Source organism: Atta cephalotes, assembly GCF_000143395.1.
Source record: "Atta cephalotes unplaced genomic scaffold scaffold00061, whole genome shotgun sequence".
Taxonomy (NCBI): domain Eukaryota; kingdom Metazoa; phylum Arthropoda; class Insecta; order Hymenoptera; family Formicidae; genus Atta; species Atta cephalotes.
Window position 1 is genome coordinate 526765 of NW_012130125.1, and position 10057 is coordinate 536821.

The 10057-nt window shown below is 33.5% G+C and overlaps 1 pseudogene; it reads left to right on the forward strand.

Annotated features, from left to right (window-relative positions):
• The first annotated feature begins 348 nt into the window (after nucleotides 1-348).
• On the forward strand, nucleotides 349-9748 carry LOC105623643 (annotated as a pseudogene).
• Nucleotides 9749-10057: the final 309 nt, after the last annotated feature.

The window sequence follows — 10057 nt, forward strand, 5'->3', positions numbered from 1 at the left end:
CGCACTGTCCTTGTCCATCACTAAAAATCCATTTTATTTTTTTTGTCAATAGTCGCGACAACACAACAAACAAAATTCATCATACGACATATCGGTATTCACATGATCGTTGTAAATGTGTTTCAAGTTGGTACAATCCTGTTTGAACAAGATCAATAGGTTCGCGTATTAGATGTTTAGGTATCCTCGCGTACGTCTGACAGAGATAGAAGCAATCAACGTTCGAGTGGCGGCCCATCGAAAAGTATTGTCTCACTACATCCTGCTTGTTGCATGCTACCGCGCTCAATGAACATGATCATATCAATGTCGGTGAGCAACTCGAATCTTACATGTGTATGTTTCAGCATGGCGTCCCACGTGAAACCTGGCAATGTATAATAATGCGCGGGATCGAGACAATAACTCGCGATGCAATTATTACGGAAATTTTCGAAAATGTCGGCTAATAACAAGACATCAGTTTTCAAATACAAATCACTGTACTCGCCAAGCGTTCGGATAGAGAATCGCTGCCATACGTTCACAGCGTGAGCATAATCGCTCTCGGATACGGTATCGCCTGTCAACTGAAAAATAATTCGCGCGGTGGTAAGCGCATGTCCTGCAATTTTTCGACGCAGTCAATACTCGTATGGAAAGACATCTTTTGTGAGAAGATCGAAATCCTCCACGCTGAGTTTGCAAAATTCGGAACGTACAATTTTTAATTTATCTTTGTCGAGATATGACGCCAATTTATCAAGGCTTGCATTTAGAAATTTGAAAGAATCAATGAATTTTAATTTTACACCATTTTTCTGAAAATTCTTTTCAGTTTTATCTTTGGTGCTATCGACATGTTTGGTGAATGAAATATATTTTACCTTCGTTATCAGTAGTACACCTACATGTTCATCGTATGCAGTAGCAATTTCTTTAATTATGCTATTATACTATATATAAAATGAGCATCATAGCTCGATAAATTGTGAAATACAATCGGAATATAGAACGAATTTTTATAATTTAAGTTACAATTTGAATGCGCTGGACCGCGGTATCTACCGGTGAGATGACAATGATCGCATATCGTTCGGCGCGAACGGTTTCTCGCAGATGTGACAACGCATCGCACTACAGTATGCCTCCCATTGGTGTTTAGACAACGTTTCCATGGGCACATTGGCGGATACGATATTTTTCACGCGATGTGCCAAATCGTTGAGTTGTTGCGCGAACCAGATTACCAGGTGTATGAGTATAAAATGACGATTTTTTTCCCAAAAAAAACACGTTAAATTCGGAAGAATGATAAAAAGAGATTTATTCAAAATATGCTCCATTGCTAGTTACACATTTTTCCCATCTTTCGGGCAATTTGTGGATACCACGCCAGCAAAAATCTTGTAGCAAACAAGTGGTAATCGGAAGGAGCCAAGTCTGGTGAGTAAGCCGCATGGGGTAGAACTTCCCAGCTGAGTGCTTCCAACGTGTTCCGAACTGATTTTGCCGTATGTGATAGAGTATTGTCATGGAGAAAAATGACCTTGTGTTGCCTCTTTTGATATACATTCTGGTCATTTTTTAAACAGCGAACGGTTCAAATCGGTCAATTGTTGTTGATAGCGTTTGATATTAACCATTTCGCCAGGCTTCAATAGCTCATAATAGACCAATACTCTTCTGATCCCACCAAACACAGAGCATCGTCTTCCTGCCAAAGCGATTCGGTCTTGCGGTCGATGTGAATGATGCGCCTGGGTCTATCCATGATTTTTTGCGCTTGGGATTCTCAAAAAAAAATTTACTTTTCATCCCCAATAACGATACGATGCAAGAATGACTTTCTTCTGTATCGTTCGAACAAAATTTCACATGTGTTTTTGCGCCTCTCCATCTGTCTCTCGTTCAATTCATGTGGCATCCCTCTGCTGACTTTCTGAATCTTTCCCATCTCTCGTAGGCGATTGGAAACAGCTTGTTGACTAACGCTCAATTGCTCTGCGAGTTGTTTTTGTGTTTGTGAATCATCCAGCAATGCTTGCAATTCCACGTCTTCGTACTTTTTGGGCGGTTTTCCTGTCTGCAACATCGAAATCTCCAATTTTGAAACGCTGAAACCATCGTTCACACGTTTTTTGCGATGGAGCATGTTCACCAAGTACATAAGTAATCGATATGATTTCGCAGCAGTTTTCTTCAAATGAAAACAAAAAATTAATGCTGTCCGCGAATGCTCCTTATTTGGTACAAATTTCTTCATATTAAACACAACACAATATTATGCAAACACTTTTCAATCAAATCACTTTGCGCGTTTGACACTTGTTGATGTACAATAAAATGGCGTATAATGTTAAATCTTTGTACTTCACACTGCCTTGGTGCGCCATCTGTTTCTCAAATCGTCATTCAAATCATACTTATATACCTGGTATATTCCGCCCAATAGCGTTCGAGTTTCGCCATCCGTGCATTGAGATGAGTCACTATTGACGGGGTAATGACAGCGATTGACTCTACATAAGTTCTGATACGCGTACGATGACGCATTTATGGCCGCGCGGTGTCGCTTAAGTGTTGTCATTTCTGGTTGGTCGACCATCTTAGATGCAAATGCGAACGCAACGGAGGGAACTTGATTGGCAACGGAGACAATGGTCTTCCTTACCTTGTTACGCACGCAATTAATCCTAGAAGGGGATGCGATAGATACTAGATGCCTTTCAGTCGAACGTTGTGAATGGAAACGTTCCTCTCGCAGACGTTACGCCGTTAAGGGATGATTTCCGTTACACGTCGTCTGGATTGGGTCTTATTTTCCGCCGTCAACAGGATTGCGCCGTAAAATGTTGATTCTGCGTTTTCAGGATGTGACGTAATATGAGCCGGGCTGAGTCTCTGATGCTTAGACGCGAACCTTGCGGTTGCTTTATTGAATTGTGTGTTGCCGCACTGATTGCTGCTACTGCGACGCTTGTCTCATCTCGATGAGATACCCTTGTCTGACTGCCAAATTGCTGCTCACCACTTTACTGAGGCCAAATATTTAACAGAATCCGGCTCGAAGGACCATAGAAATGTTGGTGATCTGCACGCACGATGGATTTGTAATGGCGCGGTCACGCGATCACCGTCCAAGCGTTTCCCGCGGTATGATTGCTTCGAGGGCACTTGGTCGAGAAAAATGAGATCTTCTCTGCTTTTCAAATTTTTATTGAATAGACCTCAGACGCGGGCGAACGTGCTTTACAATGGATATGGAAAGGATCTTAGCGATAGCGCGGTGATACTTGTCCACGAGACGAGACGCGTGCGGTCGACGAAACAGTGAGAAACGAAACGGCCATGATGATCTGATAGTTTTTTGATCGATTACGCATGACGCATGCTTAATTGACATCTGGATTGATCGATTTTTTATCGATGTGATTAGACGATATAATTAGACGTTATAAACGATAGGGGTACCGAACAACAATGTAAAATAAATAATTACTTGTGAAGGAATTTACACTGAAGAAGATCCGAATCAAAGAGCATACGATATGAATTATTTCAGATAATAAAAATATATACACAGCAACTTTCTATGTCGGCTCATATTGGCATATTTCAATTTTAATTTTGTCACCTTCTTAGTTTTACTAAATGTCTTTATTATCTTTATTGCTATAATAATGCTAATAATAATATTGTCCTAATAACAATAAGACTTTAGTATTGTATGATATATGTATGAAATACAGATATAATGATTATTTCAAATCGAAATTATTAAATGAATAAATTAAAATATTGTACAAAGTATTTGCTTATTTTTTATGACTAGTTTAACAAGATTACGAATATGTATATATAATTCTCTAACTAATAGTTTTAAAAATCATTTTCATATATTGGACACCTCGTCATTTCAGGATATTGATTAATTTAGTAATAGCAGTTTATATATACATATATATATTTATCTATATATTTTAATTTTTATACTTAAATATTATTAATGATATACCAATTTTGATATTATTATACTTTTTACCATATATAATAGAGCTCTTTTTTTTTGTAAATGTATAATTGTAAGGTAAAATATTGGCCAATTATTTGCAAATAATTTCCTGCCTTTAGACTTTAAATGATTTTAATCTAAAACTTTTTAAATTTCAATATTTGTAGCAATTTCCAAACATTTGTTTTTGTAATATTTATGATGCAATATTATTTGTAATTGTAATAGTAACTTCAAAAATATAATAAATGAATGTATCATCACTTGATCCTAACATTTTCCTCATTATATTGTTATTAAATTAGTTCGGTCCGTTTCCCTAAAGATAGCTCCAGCTGTTATGAATGGTTCATAATGTCAGTTGATTTTGGCGATTTCAGAGAGGTTAAACATCTGCTAATAATATTCAGTTTATATCGTTTTGAATTTCAAAACCTTGATTTTTACTGTGTTTGAAATGTTGAATTTTGTGTTAACCAAGCAGCATTTGTGGGAGGTTTTGATTTTTTGCTTTAATTGGAAGAAAAGTGCGGCTGAAGCCCATCGAATGCTTGTCGAAGTTTATGGTGACACTGCTCCAACTGATAAATCATATAGGGAATGATTTCGACGTTTCAAGGATGGAGATTTCAGCGTTGAAGACAAGTCTGGCTTTGGACAGCCAAAAAAATTCGAAGACAAAGAATTAGAGGCATTACTTGAAGAAGATCAGAGTCAAACGCAAGAGGAGTTTGCAGAATCATTGGGTAACTCAACAAGCCGTTTCTGTACGATTGAGAGCCATGGGAATGATTCAGAAACAAAGAAATTGGGTGTTTTATGAACTGAAACCGAGAGACGTTGGAAGGCGATTTTTCACTTGCGAACAACTGATTCAAAGACAAGGTTTTTTGCGGATTGTGACTGGAGATGAGAAGTGGATATTCTACGACAACTCCAAGAAGAAAAAATATTATGCTAAGCTCGGTCAATCGTTGCCATCGACCTCAACATCAACACCATGGCCGAACATTCATGGTTCGAAGATCATGCTCTGTATCTGATGGGTCATCAAAAGGGTCTTGTTTACTATAAGCTGCTCAAACCTGACGATTCCATTATGGGTGATCGGTATTGGCTACAATTGATTCGTTTAAGCCGTGCATTGCGAGAAAAATGGAATACGAGCAAAAACATGATAAAATTATTCTTCTTCATGACAACGCTCGGCCTCATGTTGCTAAAGTCGTAAAAAAATATTTGGAAAATGGGATGTTTTACCGCACCCGCCGTATTCGGACATTGCTCCTTTTGATTACTGGTTGTTCCGAAGAATGCAGCAAATCATCGGTTCACTTCTTTCGCAGAAATCGAAAACTGGCTCCAAAATTGGATCATCTCCAAAGACGAGTCATTTTTTCGAGATGGAATTCGAAAATTGCCTGAGAGATGGGAAAAAGTAGTAGGCAGCGATGGACAGTACTTTAATTGATCTTCATTCATTTTGTTTTGAAATAAATGCACAAAAAAACCGAAATAATTTGTACTCCCAATAGTTATGATTTTCAACGATTACAATAATACTTTTGCTGGTACAATGTTATAATTAACTATAACGACTACCAATAACATGTTTGCATGTATAATATTCATCGTAGAGTGTCTCTCGAGAGATATTATCTCTTTTAAAATATAGCGGCCCGATAAAATATTTTTTATACATAATTGTATATGCCTATAATGAGGAAGATATTAGGATTAAGTGATCAAATATTTATGTGTCATATTTTTGAAATTATTACAATTATAAATAATATTGCACATTGCAATATAAATATTACAAAAATAAATGTTTCGATTTTGCTACAAAAATTGAAACTTAAAAAGTTTTAGATTAGAACGAGCTCTAAAGTTTAAGGAAGTTATTTGTGAATAATTGAAAACATTTTATCTTGCAATTATACATTTAAAAAAACAGCACTATTATGTATGATAAAATGTATAATGTCAATTTGTAGATCATTAATAATATTTAAGTGTAAACATTAAATGTTAAAAAAATACATATTACAAATTTTGTTCTGAATGCAAATGATTATAGAAAAAAACAAATTAAGCTCATTTTATGATAATTTGTTATTTTATATTTTATACGCGTTAAGTTCCATATCATTCTGCAAGAATTTCTAGAACTATAATCTTGTTCAGCATTATAATTAATTAATTATATTCTTTAAAATATTATAATACATATTCCGAAGATTTATATATATGTAATATATAGTTATAGTATAATTTTAATAATTATAGTATAATAGTAGAAAACTATTATACTGATTGTATGCATATAAGCTATTTGTATTTTACAACTCCGTGAATTAATTTAGACTGTAAAGAAGTAAAAATCTCTTCTTTTCTCTTGTTTTGAAATTGCTTTTAAATAATTATCTGTTGAAGTTGACCAGGCTTTATTTTTATTTGCAGACTGCGATCATAGGAACATTAATGTGGCAAAAAGTTAGTATTACGAGTTTTGTCGAGACGTTGGTGATCATCGTCCTTCTAGGGTAAGGAACTTTAAGCTTCTTAAATCACAAACTCAGAGTCATGATTGCGCCATTGATCGATCGAAGAATGCAACTGATGAGCGAATTCATAGCTGGGATACAGGTATCCTCAAGAAGTTTCATTATTCTTAAACAATATAGCTGATGAATAAAAATATAATATTAACATCCAAATATTACTCATAAGAAAATTTTATGAAAAAATTTATGAGATAATAATTCTTGGTTCAGATGATGAAGATGTATGCCTGAGAGAAACCATTCAGCCAAATTGTGTCAGTAATCAGAAAATTGATCAAGCAAATCAAATTCTTGTTGTATGTGCGTACTGCACATTTGACCATCATAATCTTCACTGAACGATTAATCAATTTCAATCTAATAACGTTCGTTTTAATGAAGAATAATTTGACTGCCATGTGACGATTATGAAATGTCGACAAATATTTCAACATACTTTAACTCGTCGTCGCGTTGTACTTTCCGCTAATACTGCTGGGTGAATCAATAGTGTCATCGATTCAATCGATTAGAGATATATTGTATGTTATATTATTTTCTAACAATTTTCTACGGTGAACTTAAATCTACAATTATTCTTATTGTTACGTATTTATTGAAGGGCTATTGTCATGTATTTATTGAAGGGCGCTTAATTTTTACAGCATTTTTTGCTAATGGACGAAGTGAACACGAGACGCTTCTCGGAGAAGACGCCGCATTTGCAGTTCGAATCTCAGAAATCAAAAGAAGCAACTAACGCTGAGAATCAAATAAACAGATAATAAACATCTCGAAAAATGAGAGTATCATTCCAAACATCAAAGATTATTTGACCTTCCGTATACGTGAAGTTTCAGCGTGTTTCCGCCAATTGGATCAGTGACCAATTGCCGGCAATATCAAACCAGATCAATTGTGTGCTATAGTCAATGCAAGTTCCGACAAATCGTCTATGTTCCATCTACTGCTGAAGGAGTTAAATCCCAGCACGGGTTCCGTAATCCTTACTCCTCGAAGTATAATTTTCCGGGCAATTTTTTTTCCACTGGATATTTCAGGAACAATCCGAACCATCTCTTATGCCAGTCAAGAACTCTGGCTTTTCGGTGGTACTATAAGGGATTATTTTGCTATGACAAGGCTAGATACAGATAATAGTCCAAAGCAATTATTGCGGATGTTGTACAGTGTTTATATATTCCTGCACGTTAGTATCAAGAATTTTTATATGCAACTAGTAACAATTCTTACAATTAGATTCTTCAATCTTCCGCATCAATCACTAAACATGAATACGTTTTTAATTGTGACTGGAAATAAAAGAAGATATATTTTAGTAGTATTATGTATTTTTCTGAATCTTTAACCTATATGTGATTGCATTTAGATAAAAGAAAAATGTCTAATATTTCCTAATTTCGAAATTTTTAACATTCTTTAAAGTTTCTTTTTGTTCAATTGATAGTTTCAAGTGTGTGCGCCTTGACGAAGAATTCTGACAATTTCTGACAATTTTTGCAGGGAGACATGACAATGGTCGGCGATAGAGATGTATCTCTATTCAGTATCAAAGAGCGCGAATCAATTTCGCGATGGCGGTTTTATAGACAAGCGGATATTTGCTCAACAATCCTTTGAGCAGTGGATACTCATTGCTAGGCATAGAAAGTGCATTACCGAATATCTCCGCGGCAAGACGAGGATACTTGTCACACATAAATTGCAATTCCTTAAAAGGGCGGAACGTATCGTCGTACTAGATAGAGTAACAGGATATTCTTTAGTTATCTTTATTAAACTTAAAAAATTTTTTATTTTATATTTTAAAAATTTATATTTTTTTTAAATTTATATTTTTATATTTTAAAAGTTTGATTTTTTTAATTTGTTTAAAAATAAAGAATTTAGATATAATAATGACAAAAGCAAATTTAATTTATTGCTGAATGATTTAAAAATTTTTTCTTATAGTTATGAAATTAGATAATTTTATAATTAAAATTAATAAATAATAAACCTTTTTAAATAAAAAATGATAAGAAATTTTGAAACATTTAATGTTTCTGTAATTTAATATAATTAATTAAAAGATGAAGGTTATGTTTTAATATGTTTTAAATTAAATATGATTTTGTTTCCTAAGGGTTCCTAAAGATGCAAGAAAATTATAACGAATTATTACAATCAAATAAAGATTTCATTGGATTATTGAACAATTTGAACCAAGCGCAGAGAAAGGAAAAGGATATAAGAAGAATTTCTAAAAAAAATCACAATAAGGAAATGTCTAAGAGAATCACAATAAGGAGACGGATATCAAGATTGTCGACTAGTTCCATTACTGTAAGATAATCACTCGTTATTTATAATAAAAAAATATAAAAATTGAAAAAATAAACATATTACGTTATTTTTGTTAATAAAAATAGATAGCACAAAAAATAAAAATGTAAAATAAAACAAAATAATTTTAAAAAATATCTATACTTTTCGCGCATTAAAAATTTCTAATATATCTTTACTAATTATTATTAATTAATAAAGCGCGGAAGAAGTTTTTAAATTAAGATTCAAAAAGTTAAGCACTTTTGAAATATCCACAAATTTTTTAAATATTTTCTTTTTAAATAATAATTTAAACTGACCGAACTTCATCAGATTATTTATTGTGAGAGATAAATTCAATAATAAGATTATTATTTTACCAACGTGCAGCTCGAACACTGATTCGGATTATATGGAGAACAACTCGGAAGCCGAGATAACAGCATTCAGTCGAGCAGGCAGAGTGTACAAGGAATATCTGCATAATGGTTGTATATAATAATTTCATGCTATTTGTATCATTGATGATCTTCATTATCAGTCAGATCGCCACTACCGGGAATGATTATTGGCTGTCATATTGAACTACATTGGAAGATGTTAGGCGTATTCAAAATATTAGTGATGTCAAACAATTCGCGAACATGTACAACAATAGTTTCTTTGGGTCGATCTTCACTGGTTGAATTCGGACCGCCTGCTGAGCACTATGGATGCCATATACGTATATACGTTCTGCATCACGTGCATTAGTACTACACTGTTTTGCAGCTTTTTTTATATGAAAATCTCTACGAACTCGAGTAATAACCTTCACAACATCATGTTCTTCAAATGGCTGCAGGCACGCATTCTTCTTCCACAACAATCCTTCCAGTGAGTAATAGATTACGAAATCTGATAGTTGTCTACTCTACAGAGACTTCATAAAAATTATTTATTATTTTTTAAAATATTTTTTAGAATATTTCATAATTTTTATATAATTTAAAAATTTTTTAGAAAGATTTTTTAATTTTTAAATGAATTAAAACTTTTTAGAAGTGTTGAGAAAGTTTGTAACTTTTTGAAATTTCTTTATAGATAGATGTAAATTCTGAAATAGAATTTACAAGATTCCTCATTTTATAATTTCCAAAGAAAACTTAAAAAATGTGAAGAAATTAAGATATTTATTTTAAAGAATTTC